The sequence below is a fragment of the Sciurus carolinensis genome, chromosome 13, assembly GCF_902686445.1.
Source record: "Sciurus carolinensis chromosome 13, mSciCar1.2, whole genome shotgun sequence".
NCBI classification, from domain to species: domain Eukaryota; kingdom Metazoa; phylum Chordata; class Mammalia; order Rodentia; family Sciuridae; genus Sciurus; species Sciurus carolinensis.
This window is the reverse complement of record NC_062225.1, coordinates 61,417,886-61,435,155: the sequence shown is the minus strand read 5'-3', so window position 1 is coordinate 61,435,155 and position 17,270 is coordinate 61,417,886. Positions and strand designations below refer to the sequence as shown.

General features: G+C 37.8%; 1 long non-coding RNA gene across 2 annotated transcripts in view; it reads left to right on the top strand.

Annotated features, from left to right (window-relative positions):
• Nucleotides 1-17,270, top strand: part of LOC124963286 (uncharacterized) — a 48,690-nt gene that overhangs the window by 27,403 nt on the left and 4,017 nt on the right. Inside the window, exons 2-4 of one of the 2 annotated variants that reach the window (XR_007104698.1) lie at nucleotides 10,645-10,852; nucleotides 11,372-12,787; nucleotides 14,316-14,613. This is a non-coding gene — a long non-coding RNA (uncharacterized LOC124963286). Of the gene's footprint in view, nucleotides 1-10,544; nucleotides 10,853-11,371; nucleotides 12,788-14,315; nucleotides 14,614-17,270 lie in introns of those variants that run through there. The other variant, XR_007104697.1, reaches the window with a different exon arrangement.

Below are 17,270 nucleotides of genomic sequence, written 5' to 3'. Positions count from 1 at the left end.
AGAGTTGGCTCAGAGTGCTGTTATTACCAGAAGAGGGTGTTAACAGGAGCAGAAATGTAAAATCTCGACTAAGAACCAGTGAATGACACATCCAGTTTCAGCTCACTCAACTCTGATTTAACAATCATTTGAGATCTTACAAAGGGAGAGTTCTGAAGGATAAAAAGAATTTCAATATCACCTGCTGAGTGTTAATGCATTTGAAACATTGGAGGAGAAGTCATCAAAAGAAATAGCACTTCTGTACCACCACCTACACCCTCTTAAACAAAAATTATAACATGGTTGCGTGGAAGATGTTCTGGGGAACACTAATTTTATTAAAATTCTTGTAATCTTGTTGGCCTTAGAAGTGCCAGGTCTGACCATGAGATAGAGGAATACTAGTACCACTTGTTATCAAGGGAGAATTTTTCTTTAAAGGACTCCTAAGCAGTTAATGGGTTTAACTTGACCTTCTTGTGCAGACATTTAGAATCTTAGCCAGCATGCTTTAACAAACTTAGAAGCCTGGAAAACAACCCGATCTCACCATAGGTGGAGTTTGCTGTTGAATAAACTCTGATTTCTCGTTACAAGTGTGCAGAACAGAAGGTAATATCACTGAACCTAGGCAGCCCATGTACTTGGGCAGGGTCTCCTGCGGTATTGCTACATGTTACGGGGACACCATTCAAAGCCCAGCCCCAATATTGCCACACCCCATTTAGTGTTTGTTTATGTCACACATTAAATGGGGCAATTTAAACTCATTCACTTCTTTGAAAGTTCTGGTTACCTTTACTCAGAAATTTCAGGGTTTATTCCCAAGTGAAAATCGAGTGAAGCGGCTTCTTAAGAGTCTAGCGTTAAAGCAAGCTTTTAATTTTTTTAATCTTCTATTTAAAGGATTTATATTTCACATCCAGAACATTATTTTAGGGTTGAGACACCATACTAAAGAACAATGAAGTCCTTATGATATTAGGATTTATGCAAGATAAAGCACATTGTTGCCATGGGGATCAGTAAATAGTCCTGATCTGAGACACTAGTTCCTACTGCCAAGACATGGGTGGGAGAAGGTGGTTCCCATAGACTGTTTTCTCTAGACTAAAAATACAGTATGATTTCTATTAAAGGGCAATTAAAAAATTCTCAGTGATTTGGCCTAAAGGAAACATACCCTATCATTTTCAGAACAATTAAGCAGTAAGCCTATAATACAATACTTTGAGATTATATTTATATGCAGTATTAATTATGCTCATGCCCTGTCATGTCAAGGGTGTCATTGCAACTGCAGCTTTTTTTAGTGCTGCTTTGAATGGTCTTAAAAAATCATTTATGGAGATTCATGCATTACAGACATAAATTATGTCCTTTTAAGGGTTACAACATAAATTTAGCACATTGCAGTTAAATCTTTAAAAAAAAAATGTTGTTTTGGGTTGTGAAACATTGCTCCAAATGGTCATGATGAACCTGAATTCTATTAATACTGCTTTTATGGCCTAGTCAAGAAATCCAAAGTAGTATTTTCCCCCGAAATTTACTATTACACAATGTGTCAATGTAAATGTATTTAATCCTTAATTTGTGAAATGTCATATAGTTTGTAAGGTCATTTACCACCGCTAACTTTGCCTGACACATTTCACAACCCTGGGAGATGTGGAGGACTAGTAACCAGTGACTAGTCAGCTTTTGTATGAGGAAATTAAGAATGAAAAAGGATCACATTAAATCCCAAAGATACATAGATAATAAGCATATGATTGAATACCAGGCCGTGCAATTAAAGTACTCCCTCTACAGTACTGTAGTATTAGGAAAATGGCGTACTTCTCATCTAATAACAATTACAAACTCTGTCCTAATACCATCAAGACTTTGGGATTTAATTCTGTGACAATTAACCCTAATGTACCATCTGAATTGTCAGAAAATTCTGTTGAACTAAACAGCAGGTATGTAGAGTAGAGTATGAACATGGTCCTGTAAAGTTTATTTATTTTAATAAAATTTAACATACATCCAGAGGAACTAATTTGAATTCATCATAAATTCTACCCAAACCAAGTTTTATTTTTCCATTTAGAACTATGGCTCTTCCTCCTCCTTTTTCCCTATGACCACTTATGGTTTGTGACTCTTAGTAAGTTTATCATTGCACAGTTTTACCTATATATATATATTTTTTTGCATTGATGGATGTCAAAGGTAGCAAACCTGGGTTGTAAAAAATTATTATTACTCCTAGTGCTGCCTTGCTTTAAGGCATGTTCTTTATATAGAATATTCATTGGGTTCTTTCCAATTTTAAATGAGTATAATTCATCTTGATCAACACAAACTAAAGTGCATGCCTGTTGATTGACTCTGCTTCAGGAGTTCTGAAGTACATGTTTTTCTTAAACATCACTCTTTTTTCATGCCTGCCTGTTGCTCCCTGAGCATTAATTTATAAAAGCTGTCACAAGACTTCATAAGGAGCTCATTTTTCTCAGTGTTCCCAGAGGAGAGACTTCTGTTTTTTCCTACCACCCAGACCCCCAGAGCTAAATATTTCACATCTCTACCCAGCTTCCTCCCATCTTTCCCTTTATTCCCATAAGCCACCCTGTGACCTACCACAATTTTTATTTTCTGCTTCAATTAGAGTTGACTTTTCATGCTTGCAACCAAATAGCACTGCTTGCTACAGAAGAATAAAAGCAAGTGCTGTGATTAGATTGTACTGTTTCTCCTTTTGAGCAATGCCTTAAAATATTCAATTTTTAATAATTTAAAAATTAATAATTTTTGTCATCAAGCATTGTTTGTGATGGAACTGTCATGTTTTCCTTAAGTTGTTATCATTCATTTATTTGGATACCATACTTTTTGAATGACCCCACATATTTTGCATGATCTGTGTTCATCCCCGCCCTTTTTTTTTGAGAAAATGAAATATGTTTTTATTTTTTAAAAAAAGCAACAACAACAACAAAACAAACAAACAAACAAAATCCCTGCAGTCTCTACTTTCCACACTAGACCCTAGACCACATCAGACTTACCTGCTGTGGGAACTCATCTTGATACCGTTTCACTTGCCACCTGGTTTACATAGGAGTTGAGAAAGGGAAGCGCTGGTTGCCTAGGGAATTTCTCTAGATCAAAGACAAAAGCCATTTAGCCTTTCCTCTAGTCTAGGAATCTGTTTGCTCTGCTAATTGTACTGCTCTAATCAGATCAATAATGCCCCTTATCTTCAGTGAGGTAGTTAAGAGATCCATCCCAAAGGGCCAGATGAGCTGCTTTTCCCTCTGTTGTGCCGTCTGCTGATGTGTTTCAGCACCAGGACACTCCTTGGCAAACGATTCATGAGCCAATGTGAAAAGCATGTTCTTGGTAAGTTTATTTATTTCTGACTAAGACTTTGGTCTTTTCTTCTCCATACGGAGTGAATGGGAAGAAGTACCTTCCTGAATATTGTCTGGAAGGGTTAAAGAGCAGTTCATTTCTCTCATATCTATGCATATGTAATAAACACAATTCTCTGGGAGGCTAGGTGAATTTCAGGGCCAGAAAGCAAACACAGGCACTTTATATATATATATATATATATATATATATATATATATATATATATATATATATCCCCTTCTCCTCCTTGGGATGCTTTAAAGAAGGATGATGAGAACTGAAGGAAAATTAGGTTGAAGACTTCTTATTTCCCCTAATTTGGTCTGCTCCTTCTCCTGTGTTCCCGTGTCAGAACTTGATGCAACGACTTATACAATCACTCAGGTTTGGAACTGAGTGATCCAACTGGTCCCTGGGCCTGCTGCCTGAAGTCACTTCTATTTCTTCTCTACAATTCATCTAATATGGTCCTTACTAAGCTTAGATCTGATTTTCTCTTTCTGCTGATTGAAAACTTTCAGCAGCTTCCCAGGGCTTGGTGGTAGTTATGCTCCCAATGCCTTGGTTGGTTGTGCAAACTCCTTGAAGATTTGCTTCTGCTTGCTTCTTTCAGGTCATACTCTGTCCTTGTCCTACAACACCTTCCACTCTGCTCATACCAAGCCCTTTGCTTCTGTCCTCAAGGCCTCCATAGGTGTGACTCTCTCTGCTTAACACCTTCTTATTTTTTTCCTCTACCCAGTTAATTCTCATCTTTCAATCCAAGTTCTTGAAAAGAAGTCCTTCTGATCTCTTAATGATAAAGTCATATGACTCCAAAGCACCTTTGGTAACTGTCTTGCACCTGTCACACCAGATTGCATTTGCTGGGTCTATGTCTCCCACTAGACCTGAAACTCCCTGAGGGAAAAGACTGTGTCATTTTGTCTTTATATCCTCCAGCACATAAAAGTGGGCATGGATGTAGAAAGAGATTAAATGTGCTTTTGAAATTGAACCAGTCAGTAAAGTAAGTAGGTGGATGATGGATGTAAGGAAATACCTGAGGCTTGACAGGAAAGCAGACTTATGAAGCACACCTTCCTGTGAATACTTCCTCATGGCTGAATAGTTTCTTTTGCCATCTCACCTCCAGTCTTTCTATTCTGCTGAAACCACACACTTCAGGTCAATTCTGCTGATCATAAACTCTCCCCAGGACTCAAGGTGAGGTTCATTTCCCTCTGTAATAAACACCTGTTGGATATCATGTACTCTTACTTAACCAAGCTCTCATTTCCCGAAAGCAATTAGTTTGGGATTTCTGTCTTCTGATATGTTTCCCCCAGTTAATTGGAAAAGAGAGTGAACTCCCACTAGCACTCCTATATCTAAACATGGAACTCACCAAGTCTCTTCAGCCTCATCTATGGGCAGCCCTATTGCTTCATTAGGTTACAGCATGTAGAAGAAAGACTGGAAGGTGTAGAATCAGAGACCTGAGTGTGAATCCTATAGCCTTTTCCACCTGCTAGCTATGCATGGAGGAATGTTACCTTCCTCTTTAAGTCTTAGACCCTCTTCCAGAAAGTTTTGGTTTTTCCATGTATAGTCTTTATAGTATGAGAAGATGAGATCTGTAATGTCTCTAATCTCTACCAATGCACAGTAGACTCTCTGTAGATAGATCAATAGTAATTATGTGTGTTAATCTGAAGACTCTTTCAACTGATATTGGGTAGACTGAATTTCATTTGTTTCATATTTCTAGACCATAAAGTTTTAATATTTTAAATAAAATTAAATAGAGTATGTGAGACATAAGTCTGAGTTCTAATGGTGAAAAGGTATCTTATACAGTTATAATAACATTGCATAAAGTGATGTGAACATTGAGATTACTTAATTATTTGATTGGATGGTTCAAATGTTATTATTATTATACTATTATTGCCCTTTAAATAGATATGTGGATATAAACAAAAGACAGCAAAAGATTCAGACCTTACCTGAGCATTTGCCTAATTTGTCCTCCTTTTTGCCCATTTACTTCCTCCTTTCTTGTCATTATTTCCACAGTTTGAAATCCACTAAGTATTCTGTGTTCTTATTTTTGCTCATATCTGGCCAACACTATCATTTATTGGACTTACTTCCCTGGTCTGTTAAATTCAGTCCCCCATGGTCTTGAAGAGTTGTGTAGACCTTTTCTTTCTGAATATTCTTCATTTGCCTCCATAACTCTTTTCTCTGTCTATATCCTGCTCACTGGCCTGGAGGTTGACCTCAAGAACAGAATCACCTACATTTTTTTGCCCTCTACATTACAAATGAACTCTGCCAATGAGAGGCAATGGAAAGATACTAAGACTGGGAGAAGAGGTAGATAGGTGGTAGATACTTCCATGGCCAGCTCATCCCTTGCCTGGCCCTGGTCCTAGCAGTGACTGCCCTTCCCTGGCCATGACCTCTGTTGGATAGACCCACAGTCACAGCTCCATCTCTCACTGGCTCCAATATCACTCTTCTTTGCCCTTACCTTTTAGTGTGTAGGGAAGATAAAGTCTTGCTGTTATCAGATTTCCTGGGTTGCCTCACAGATTTTTGTTAGTTACTGAACCCTGTTCCTTCCATTGCAAAGTTCATTTCTTAAATCCTTTTCTTTTTAACATTTCTTGCTGAGATCTGTCTGACTGGTACACTACATGCCAAGAAAAAGATATTTACTTGCTATGATTTGGTGCCAAGGGCTCAAAATGGGCAAGAGGATGAGATTACTTACTAAGTGATGAAATTGAGATCCATAGAGGTTTAAAGTACTTGTCCGGGATCACACTGTTGGTCGATTCATGGTGAATTCAGTCAAATATTTATTGACCTATAAAATCAGTCGGGCAGTGGCATTTGTCTTCCCTCACCATTTTTCTTGCAGTCCTCTATTGAGCACTGCCTAGTCCAATTGCCATCTGTTTTTCTCCCAGGCTGTTTGCAAAGGCCTCCTGTAAGGTATTATATCCTCCCTGGTTTTCATCATCTAATCCATTCTCTACCTTAGGGTCTGAAAAAATCTTTTAAAATGCAAATCTCGGATAATTCTCTGCTTAAAAGTATTCACTCACTCCAACATTTTCTTCCGATAAAGAAAAACCACAACTATTGAGTCCTTCCACTGACAGCCCAGCTTCACCAAATTTAGCTACCCATCCCTTCTCTCCTTTTGGGTTAACCTGTATATCCTACTTTTAGTTCCTTGAAAATGTTATTTTCCTCCCACCATGATACCTTTGCACATTCTGTTACATGGCTTTAGAGTTCCTCTGAACCTTCTGCCATTTATCTAGGAAATTTCTATCCACACTTTAAGCATTAACTTAAAAATTGCCTCCTTGAGAAAGCTACTCACCAGACCTCACCTGGTTTATAACCTCATCTGTGGAGTACATAAGAATATGCTCTCCTGGCAACCTACAATTACTCCTTACAGAATTCATCTCAATTCTAATTCAATGTGTTTGTTGTTTCTACATTTCACTTTTTGAGAACTGATAGGATTCCCAACTCCTCACACTTCATCCCCAGTGTTAGATCCCGTGCTGTACAGATGGTAAGAACGCAATAAATAAATTTTGAATTAATATGTGAATTTAAAAGATACCAAGACGATGAGAAACATTTGCACATTAGGGGAATGCACAAATAATTTGCAGTGATGAGAAATAAGGCTGGAGAGGAATGTGAAGGATGAATTTTGAAAGGGCCTTACGTGCATAAGGAATATTGCACAGTTCATGGTGAATAGTATGAAGAGCAAATGCTAGAGGATGTTTCGCAAATTTCCTGCATATCATAATCACTAAACAGGTCATGAATCCCATAGGGGATGTGCCTTTTTAAAGTAGGATGATCTGGGCCTCTGTACTTTTACCATATCCTTTGAGGAATTTGATACCCATGCAAGTTAGAGAGACACAGGAATAAAGGTAATGTGGTGAGTCATCATCTTGATCTAGTGGAAGGGTTAGGTGTAGGAGATGAACATACCACAAGAGTCCATATTAACTTTCAGATTGTGACTACAGTAACCCATCTGAGCCTCTGGGAAAGATGAGGAAGGATAACACATCCTACAAGTTCATTATTGGAATTAATTGATTGTATTCCCCTCACTTATTGGTGTTTGGACCCTGCGAAGTCTATCATAGCTGATCATTGAAAAGTTAAAGCCAGAATCCCTTCCAACATGATACATGGAAGACTGAAACTGAACTTGGATGTTCTAATTCCCAATCTGTCTATTACAAGGTCTTAAAAATCTTGAGTGACAGATTAGATAGCATTCTGGGATAAATATATATATACATACTTTTTTTCTGTGTTATTGCTCCCTTGTTGACTTTATTTACCCTTGAAAGAAAACATGTGAGATTCACTGTAGTGTTTTTCTATTTTGCTAGTATCCTATTTACTCATTTGTGGCTACATCTTTGGTAATTCATAGAAGTTTAGTATTGCACCCAAACTCTGGATTATATTAAATCTTATGAAAGATTAAATCATGAAGTGTTTGCTCCTTAACTAAATTTGAAAAGGTACTGTTGCATACCAGCATGGTGCTAATATTAACTGATCTTTAATGGTGCTACTGATCTACTGATTATTATTATTTTTAACATCAAATACCACTCTTTTTTTTTTTTTTTGGTACTAGGCATTGAATGCAGGGGTGCTTAACCACTGAGCAACATCCCCAGAAATTTTTTATATTTCACTTTTTTTAAAATTTATCTTTTAATTTTTACAGACTGCATTTTGATTCATCATATACAAATGGGGTACATCATTTTGTTTCTGTGGTTGTACACCATGTAGTTTCATACCATTCGTGTAATCATGCATGTACATAGGGTAATGATGTCTGTCTCATTCCACCATTTTTCATATCCCCTCCCTCTCATTTTCTTCTACATAATCTAAAGTTCCCCCATTCTTCTCTCCCTCCCCACCCCCACCCCCATTATATATCATTCTCCACTTATCAGGGAAAACATTTGGCTTTTGGTTTTTTTGGACTTGGCTTATTTCACTTAGCATGATATTCTCCAATTCCGTCCATTTATTTGCAAATGTCGGTCAACATCAGTGATTTTTTTTTTTTTTTCAAAAGAAGTGTGTTGCAGATAATACCAGTTTGACATCTGTTTAATGCCTGATGAATGGAAGCATTCCCTGGACTTTGAACTTTAATATAAAATATAATGTTGATTACTGTCCAGGAACAGGAACTAAATAATGCAGTGGTCCATTTTATTAGTATATCTATACCAAATGTTATAATAGAAGATAATTTAAACTACATATTTTTATGTAAAATATTAAAATGTTCCTTCCTTTGTTACAAATGGCAGGCATTCTGTGACAGTTGAAATAAATTGAGTTCTGACCCAGACACTGCTACCAACTCTGGGAACTTGGGATTAGCTTTATTTGCATGTCAGTTCCCTCATCCTGAATATGATGGAAATGACTAGTCCCTAAATATCCCTCCTGGCTCTGCAATTCTATGATTCTAGGTTCTATCAACTAAGCATCTCTATAGTTTTTAATAGAAATATGATTTAATCTAGGAACATCTGTTATAGTCTGTAACATATTTTGCCAAGTCCTTGACCTTAATTTTACCATAGACATCAGATGTTCCTTCACAGATTCTGCTCTGATTTTACTGAAGACACATCATTATGCTTCTGTCTTAAGTGGTGTCAATCTGACCAAAAAATATGCCAGATTTGTTAACATTATCATTAAACGGCTTCTTAATTAAGGTTGTAAATACCACTAATGATATAGTTCAGTGCTATTTTAGCATTAGAAATTACGTAAGCTTCCATTTTGCATTTTTATTTTTATACATATTGCCAAATAGAAGTGTTCTTGTTAAAGGCATCATACTCTCCAAATAAACATGGATTCAAAAATAATTCCGTGACACACATATTATCATATTAATTGATTAAACAGGCTGCTGCTTCATTTCTCCAAGTGCATGAATATTTCTGTACTCACTGTAACTTCAATCATATATATAAAATCTGCTCCTTCCCATTGGAAAATCTTATTTTTACAGTTTCTTATGATAAAAAACTTTGGGTCATAAAAGTCAATAATCAACTAATTTATGATTAGTTGAATAAGCAGAATAAAGCTACATATCAGAGGCCCTGGGCTCATGCTGTTTCATGATTACATGTTGAAACATATTCATTTTGTTTTGTCTCTTGCTCTTTCCTTAATAGATAGTCAGATACATGGCAATAAGCATTTTGGACTTCCTAATGCTGCCTTCCTGACTTCTGTTTCTGGTCCTGAATTGTTGGTCATAATTGGTCATATGTTTTAGCATCTGAGGATCAAATGTTGTTTTATCTCCCAATATAATTTAACTTCTTCAAATGTGCTTTGTATTGTAGCCTTTTATACAGCTTTGTCCCTACATCTTAGAATCCATTGATTACTCTATAAAGAAAAATTAAAAGTATCACTCCAGCATGTATCCTTACAAGAAACAAATGATTTTAATATTTTGCAAATGATTTTCCAGAAAGTACAGTGAGCATGTGCATTAATTTTCTCTGAATCTCTGATTCTTTTACCCTGTTATATTACAGTCTTCTCTGGTTCCTTTGTGCCAGGCTACAGGCTCTGGCCTCCACCTCTCCCTGCTCAGGGCCTTGCTTGTCTACATGGGGTCTTCTGCTTCCACAGAGCTGTATCTGGGGGGGGGGGGTGCATGGGAAGTCCAGTTACTTCATGGAGAATAGTGGAGATAAGTGACAGAAGGAACAGGGACAAAAGTATTTGTCTTGCAAAAGTACAAGACGTCTTCTAAAGAGGGCCTCTTATGGACTCACTGCCCCCTTTGTGGTACGGCTAGCGCATCTCCTTGGTAGATACATGAGGGTTATAAGGGTTAAATGACCTGATCAAGGTCAAGCAAATTTGGAAACATTCCAAGTCAGTCTTAGTCTCTATCTTCTGAATGTGGCTCCAGGATTCTTTCCATTAGCTCATTCCAACATCTCTATTCTGGGACTATTATCAGTAGCGCCTGAACTTGTCTTTGGGAATTCCCATCTTGAGGGCTTCATAAGTTGCTTTGACTTTGAAAACAGGAGAAATGTTAAAGCTTTGCTATAATGACAACTAAGAATGAATGCAGCTTAAGTCGAAGGATGTAGGGAAGATATGCATACTCACACTCTTGCTTTTCAAACACAGATTAAATAATGCTGTCAGGAGCTCTCCAGTAGCAGACATGAGAAGAAGAGTAACAGTCTCTGGAATAGGTAAGTTTTCTTCCAAGAATCCAGAACAAGGGAACGAGGTTGCTATGCTTCAAGACCAGTTGATTTCAATCAGTACAGAAACTTCCTACCAACAGTGGGGACAAGATTCCAAAACGTCTTCTGAGCAGTGCATAGAAGAGGTATGGATTTTGAATTCAAATGACTTGTGTTCCTTGGAAGTTATTGTGAAAATGAAATGGAATAAGATACAAAAGTTGTAACACAATGTCTCGAACATGTGTTCAAACAATTATATAAGCTGTTTTTTATGTCATCAGAAAAATGCAATCAAAACATTCAGAAAATGCCCCTGGACTTCAAAGGGAAAAAACAGTCAAAATTATTTATTTTAACAATAGAAAGCTGGCAACATATTTTTGAAATTTTCCTTTTGTGAGGGTGGTTCTAAGCCCTAGATCACATTACAATCACTTAGGAATTAATTCATTTGAAAGATTATAAAATATCAAGCCCTACATCAGCTCAATTAGATTTGAATCCAATTCCACAGAGGTGGGCTAAGAGTTTTAAAAAATTTTCCAAGGTGATTCTTACATGTGGCCACAGTTGAGAAAGAATGATTTGTAACATTGACGGTTTGCATAACTTAAACACTCTCTCTTCTTTTGATGACCACTGTTAATGTGTATCTATTCCAGGTTTGGCCCTCCTTTCCTCTTCCTGATGGCTCCATTCAAAATCCCTCAGTTTTCTGATAGAGGATCTGAGGTGGTCATGTCAACCTGCAGGCTCCCTCGTGATGACGAGTAAATGGCACCAAAGACAATCTAAGCAACGGTCCAGGGCCCAAGTCATGCAGCTGGAGGAAGGCTTCTTATCTCTTGATTATAAGTTGACATGTCATTTGGAGGTTTCTTTATTGCTTGCCTTGATCCTTTTCTTTCTCCCTGTTCTCATTACCCATGTTATGTATTTCTCTGCACTTCACAGTTCCTTGTCTTCCTTTATTTTTTCTTTCACTTTTTTTCTCACAGAAAATATAGCTGCTTGAAGATATATAAAGTTTTAACTGATCTAAAACCAATATTATTGTGCACCCACCCTAAAACTAGTTTGTTCTACCAGTCCTAATTTTATTTTGGGATCAACGACCATTTTGGAGTGACTTTCATATGTATGGTTCTCCACTATTCTAGATTATCTCAGGATACCTTAGCTTTTGTGTTAAAGACAATGTTCAAGAAATTAATTGTGTAGATTAATTGGTTAAATTTTAGTCATTATTTTGAAATAATCATTAGTGAGTTGTTAGTTTTTGCTACAAATGGTTGATATTAAATATTCTCAGTAAGGACCATTTGTTATTCATTAATTTCCTAAAACCATGATTGATCTGGAATTCTAGGGAAGGAAAAGTTTTGAAAGAGATGTCTCACCATCTAAAAAGTTTTGTTCAGTCTATCCATTACCCCCAAAGATTGAAGAAGAAATTTTACAACAGGCTGTTAAGCTTTTCCCTGAAATCTAATATCTTCAAATCCAAAACTCATATACAAACATTATGCACTAGAGAGGGACACAAATGCAGTTAAACTGCACTTACTTTAATGTTTCCATTTGTAACAATAATGGTGTCTGAAGAGGACACAGTTTTCCTTTAACTCCTTAGTGACTCTGGGGACCATTTTGGACACTCCTGCCCACTTATAGATCTCCAGTGGGCTATGGGTGTGCATGTGGTGGGGAGGTGTTTCCCCTTTAGCAGAGATTGTTCACATTCAGTGAAATATTGAGGCATATCACAAGGCATTTATTAATCTTACGTCTGACTTCTGAATTTTGTAAGTTCCTTGGCCTAGTCTACCAAGTCTCATTTCCAATGAAGTAATTTTAACTGAATTCATCACTTTACCCTCAGTTAGGAAAAGTTAGGGTCACCTAGTCACAGGTTTATTTCCTGAGGAGCCCTCTGACTGTTGGGTGAAATGGGTATTCAAGATCAATTAGGTTAAAGACAGGAAGTGCTCCACAGAGAGCCCAGAAGAGGAAAGGACATTGCTGCTTGGAAGAGTCACCACAGAGATGATGCTCTCAGTCTTGACACATAATTAAAGGTAATTATGGAAAAGGATAATTATCTGGGTAAAGGATATAGGAACAGATCAACAAGTGAGGGGAAGGGCATATGCAAAAACACACTGGCGCATTCAGAGACTGGTATGGCAGTCAGAGGAGCTAGATCAAGACATCTTAGAAGGGTGGGTCGAGGGAATATTCTGAAAGGTTTGGAAAAAGCCAGAGTTTGAAGGATTTTGTACTCTAAGGACTTTTAACTTGACTGTCAACAGTAATGCAGTAAAGGTAAATTTAAATCACAGAGTGGTTTGTGAATGTTTGTTTTTCAGAAAGTTATTTCTTGCAGCAGATGGCATTAATTAGGAGATCATAGTAGGCAGAGTCCAAGAAAGAGATGGCCCTGCCCTTTAGGAAAGATGGAGAAATCGATTCATGCTTAAGAGAATTTGTGAGCTGTAATTGATGGGACTTTGGTTGTGCTTAAGTTGTGGAAGTCTTTGCTGAGGAGTTGGTTAAATTTAAAAGTAAAGGAATTCATGGGAGGTGACTAACAGGTTACTACAAATTCATGCTTGGTGTTTGCAAGAGAGTTGAAGTAATGTGAATATAAGAGAGAGAACTGAGTGTGGTTAGAATAGAAGGATAATTGATCAAAGGTGCAATTCTGTTGGCAGAGCTTCCATTGCCTGACCTCAGCCAGTTGTTCTCTTCAGTAGCTTCCACTTTCTGAGTTTAAGATGTCTAAGTGTTTGACTGAATTATCTTCTGACTCAAACTTTATTAATCTTATTTTACTTGCCCTTTGAATCTCTGAGAGAAGAATGTGCTTAATTAGTAGTATATTATTCTTTTTGAATTGTTGGAAATGAAGGTATTAGAGCAGTAGTGATGTGTTTCTTCTTCATAACAACCACAATAATTACTAATCATGTAAAAGTATTCACTAGAAGCACAGCACTACAGGTTAGGGTTATATTCGCAACCCTATAAATCAGGAACAATTTGTACTCTCATTTTATTACAAATGAAGAGCATGAAGCTTTGAGAATTAATAACTGGTGTTCAAATTTAAGATTCACATTTCCACATCCCAGGCTCTAAAACAGTGGTTTTAAAATATTACTGATGCCTAGATCTACCCCGAGATTTTGACTTGATTGCCAGTAGTGAAACAAAGGCATTGGTCCTAAAAGTTTCCCTGGCAATTCTAATTGCAGTCAGAGATACAAACCAGTGCTTTAAACGTTCTCTCTTCATTACCTTTTATTTTGGAAAACACCACAGCACGACATAATCTCAATTGCGCCCCCTGGAGCTTGATGTGGACAGTGCACTGTGGAGTTAGTCAGTGTTGCCATTTGTGAGTAATCACAAATTCATCTTCTGAAAAATCCTCAGATTCAAGTTTTAATAAGTCTTATTAATTGGGATCCTTTGTTTATAGTTAAAAAAAAAAGAACCTGGAAATTTTTCTTGACTCTTGGGATTATGAGGTAATTTTTATCACACTGTCGTTGTACTTATTGAGAATAACTCTAATCAATATATTTATTTGATTGCTTCTAGGTATAATCAATCAAAGAATCACAGATCCAGAATTCCTTAATTTTTGAAATGGAGCATGGTGTCATGGCAGCATTACCCAGAGCTGTGTTGCTGGGGTAAGGTAGGAGGAGAGAAACAGTCAGGGAAGGAAGGTGTTGGAATGAACTGTCAAGCTCAAAACTTGGAGTTTTCTCACTGCTTTGGGAAATGTCTGGCTTCATTTACTGAAGAGAGGATGTCACAGAACTCCTGACCAACCAGAATGGGCCAGAGACCTATTAGAAAACAACAACCAAATCAAGGGCGGGGCAGAACAGAGGTAGGCTGAAAATCTAGACAGAGTTGGCTCTGTTGTGATGCTGGGAATGTCCAGTGTGGTCCCTGATACCACCCAGAGATTTCTGAGGAAATCTGGCAGTGGGAATGGAGCAATCCAAACATTAGCTCTTATGGTAGGAGAATGGCTATTGGCAACAGATGGTCCAACCTAGCCTGGTACTCCCTTAGATATATGAGCTTGAATTACATGATTAACCTTTCTGAATTTTAGTTTGCTTTTCTATAAAAGGATGCGATGACACTTCCTTTGGATGTTTAGAAGAACTCTTAAATTTGCAAAATACCTCTCTCAGAGCCTCTTTACTGATTTTTTTTCCCCCTCTGCTTCGACCTTAGCTGAAGGATAGTGGTTAGGCAGGCAGAAAATGCCAGGAAGTGGCAGGTATGGTGAAGTAGTCAGGAGAAGATGAAAACAAGGCGGCTGGACCACTGAGTGCTTGCAAGCCTTGGTGCTTGCACAGAGCCATGGGCGCTCACTGTCAATGCCATGTGTTTACGAAAAAGGAACCCGCTGTGGCGCTGCAGCCTCTTACCATCTGGGAATAGTTCAGCTTGCCCTGCTTCGGCAGCATCAGCTGAGTCTCTGTAGGGTCTCCTCAGGAAGAGCCCACGCCAGAGTCACTTCATTTTCTAATGCTGCTGCCTGAGTTCTCATTTAATTAAGAAGGCTGACCTTTAGAAAAAGAGTTTATTTTTTTTCTTCCTTTCGCTTAACTTTCTATGATCCTAATGGAAGCTGAAAATCTGATGGTAAAGAGGGCCAAGTTTTCACCGATAAGGCTAACACATTGTTCCTATTCTTACAAAGAAATTTAATAAGGCATAATTATAGAGACATGAGCCAAAATCCCTTTCAGATAAATCTGACCTCAAGTAGATGAGTGGGGGAAACAGTAGGACATGCAAGATAAGCCTGAGAGTAATGTATATCAGAAAGGGCATCCCACACACCAAAGGACTGAGGCTCTGAGGACACATATCCTTGTAATGAGCCTTATCCAAAGCAAATTAAAATTAAATTCTTTCTTAATCCTTTAAACCTCTGGACATGGAGAAGTAGCAACTTAAAGTCTCTGTCATGCACAGCATTGTGGTACTTTTTAGACAGAATGAACAAATGGATCTGTATGAAAGGAGATAGTGACCACAGCATGACATGCTGTGTTGCTGATGATATCCTTGGTATTGCAACCAGATGGGTGAAGTCTGAAGAGTAACCTAGCATTTGCTCTACCCTGTGGATTTATCCACAGACTCCCATGAACCAGCCTCTGCTTAGGAGAGTTCCCGAGGCTCACCGTGACCCAAGCACAGTGGCCACTTGACTGGGTTTGTGCTGTTTCTCCTTGGCACCCTTTTCTCTTTCTTTCTGCCCTTGTCTATTCTTCATGGAAACTTCACCTGAATGGAATAAGATCCTGTTACTAGCTGGGTCTGATGCTTGACCACACCCTGACTGTGTTTAGTGATGAAATTCTGTATTCTAAATGCTTAATACCTCCTGTGATGGCTCATTGGGATGGTGGTGAATTTATGCCCAGTGGAGCTAGCGACGAGTCTTTTCCCAGTTTCACCCTATTGCTAAGCAGGTTCTCCTTAATCAGCTACTGCTTGACTGTTTATTGACAGACTAAGGAAAGCAATGCCTTGTCTATTGGAACTACCCCTTGGCTCCAAAGGAATTCTGAAGTTTGTGTATCTGCAACTGTGAGCAGGTTTACTCCTGTTCCCCAACAGTAACAAGTAAAGATTGAGGGAAGAGTAGAAAATCTTGAGTCTCTTGTTCTTTTTTGTTAAATTTGTTTTAATTAGTTATACATGACAGTTGAATGCATTATGACACATCATACATAAATGAAGTATAATTTCTCATTTTTCTGTTTGCACATGGTGTAGAATCCCACCGGTTGTGTAGTCATATATGTACATGGGGTAATAATGTGTGTTTCATTCTACTATCTTTCCTACTCCCACATCCCTCCCTTCCCTTCATTCCCCTCTACCTAATCTAAAGTAACTCTATTCTTCCCTAGCCACCCTCCAACAACTCTTATTGTAAATTAGCATCTGTATATCAGAGAAATCATTCTACCTTTAGTTTTTGCGGATTGACTTACTTCACTTAGCATGATATTCTCCAGCCCCATCCATTACCAGCAAATGCCAGAATTTCATTCTTCTTTAAATATGAGTAATATTCCATTGTGTATATATATCCCACATTTTCTTTATCCAGTCATCTGTTGAAGGGCACCTAGGTTGGTTCCATAGTTTAGCTATTGTGAGTTGAGTTGCTATAAACATTGATGTGGCCACATCACTGTAGTATGCTGATTTCAACTCTTTGTGTATAAACCAAGGAGTGGGATAGTTGGGTCAAATTGTGATTCCATTCCAAATTTTCTGAGGAATCTCCATACCACTTTCCATAATGGTTGTAATAATTTGCAATCTCACCAGCAATATATGAGTATACTTTCTCTCCACATCCTCTCCAACCAACATTTATTGTTGCTGTATTCTTGACAATTACCATTCTGACTGGAGTGAGATGAAATCTTAGAGTAGTTTTGATTTCCATTTCTCTAATTGCTAGAGATGTTGAACATTTTTTCATATATTTGTTGATCGATTGTA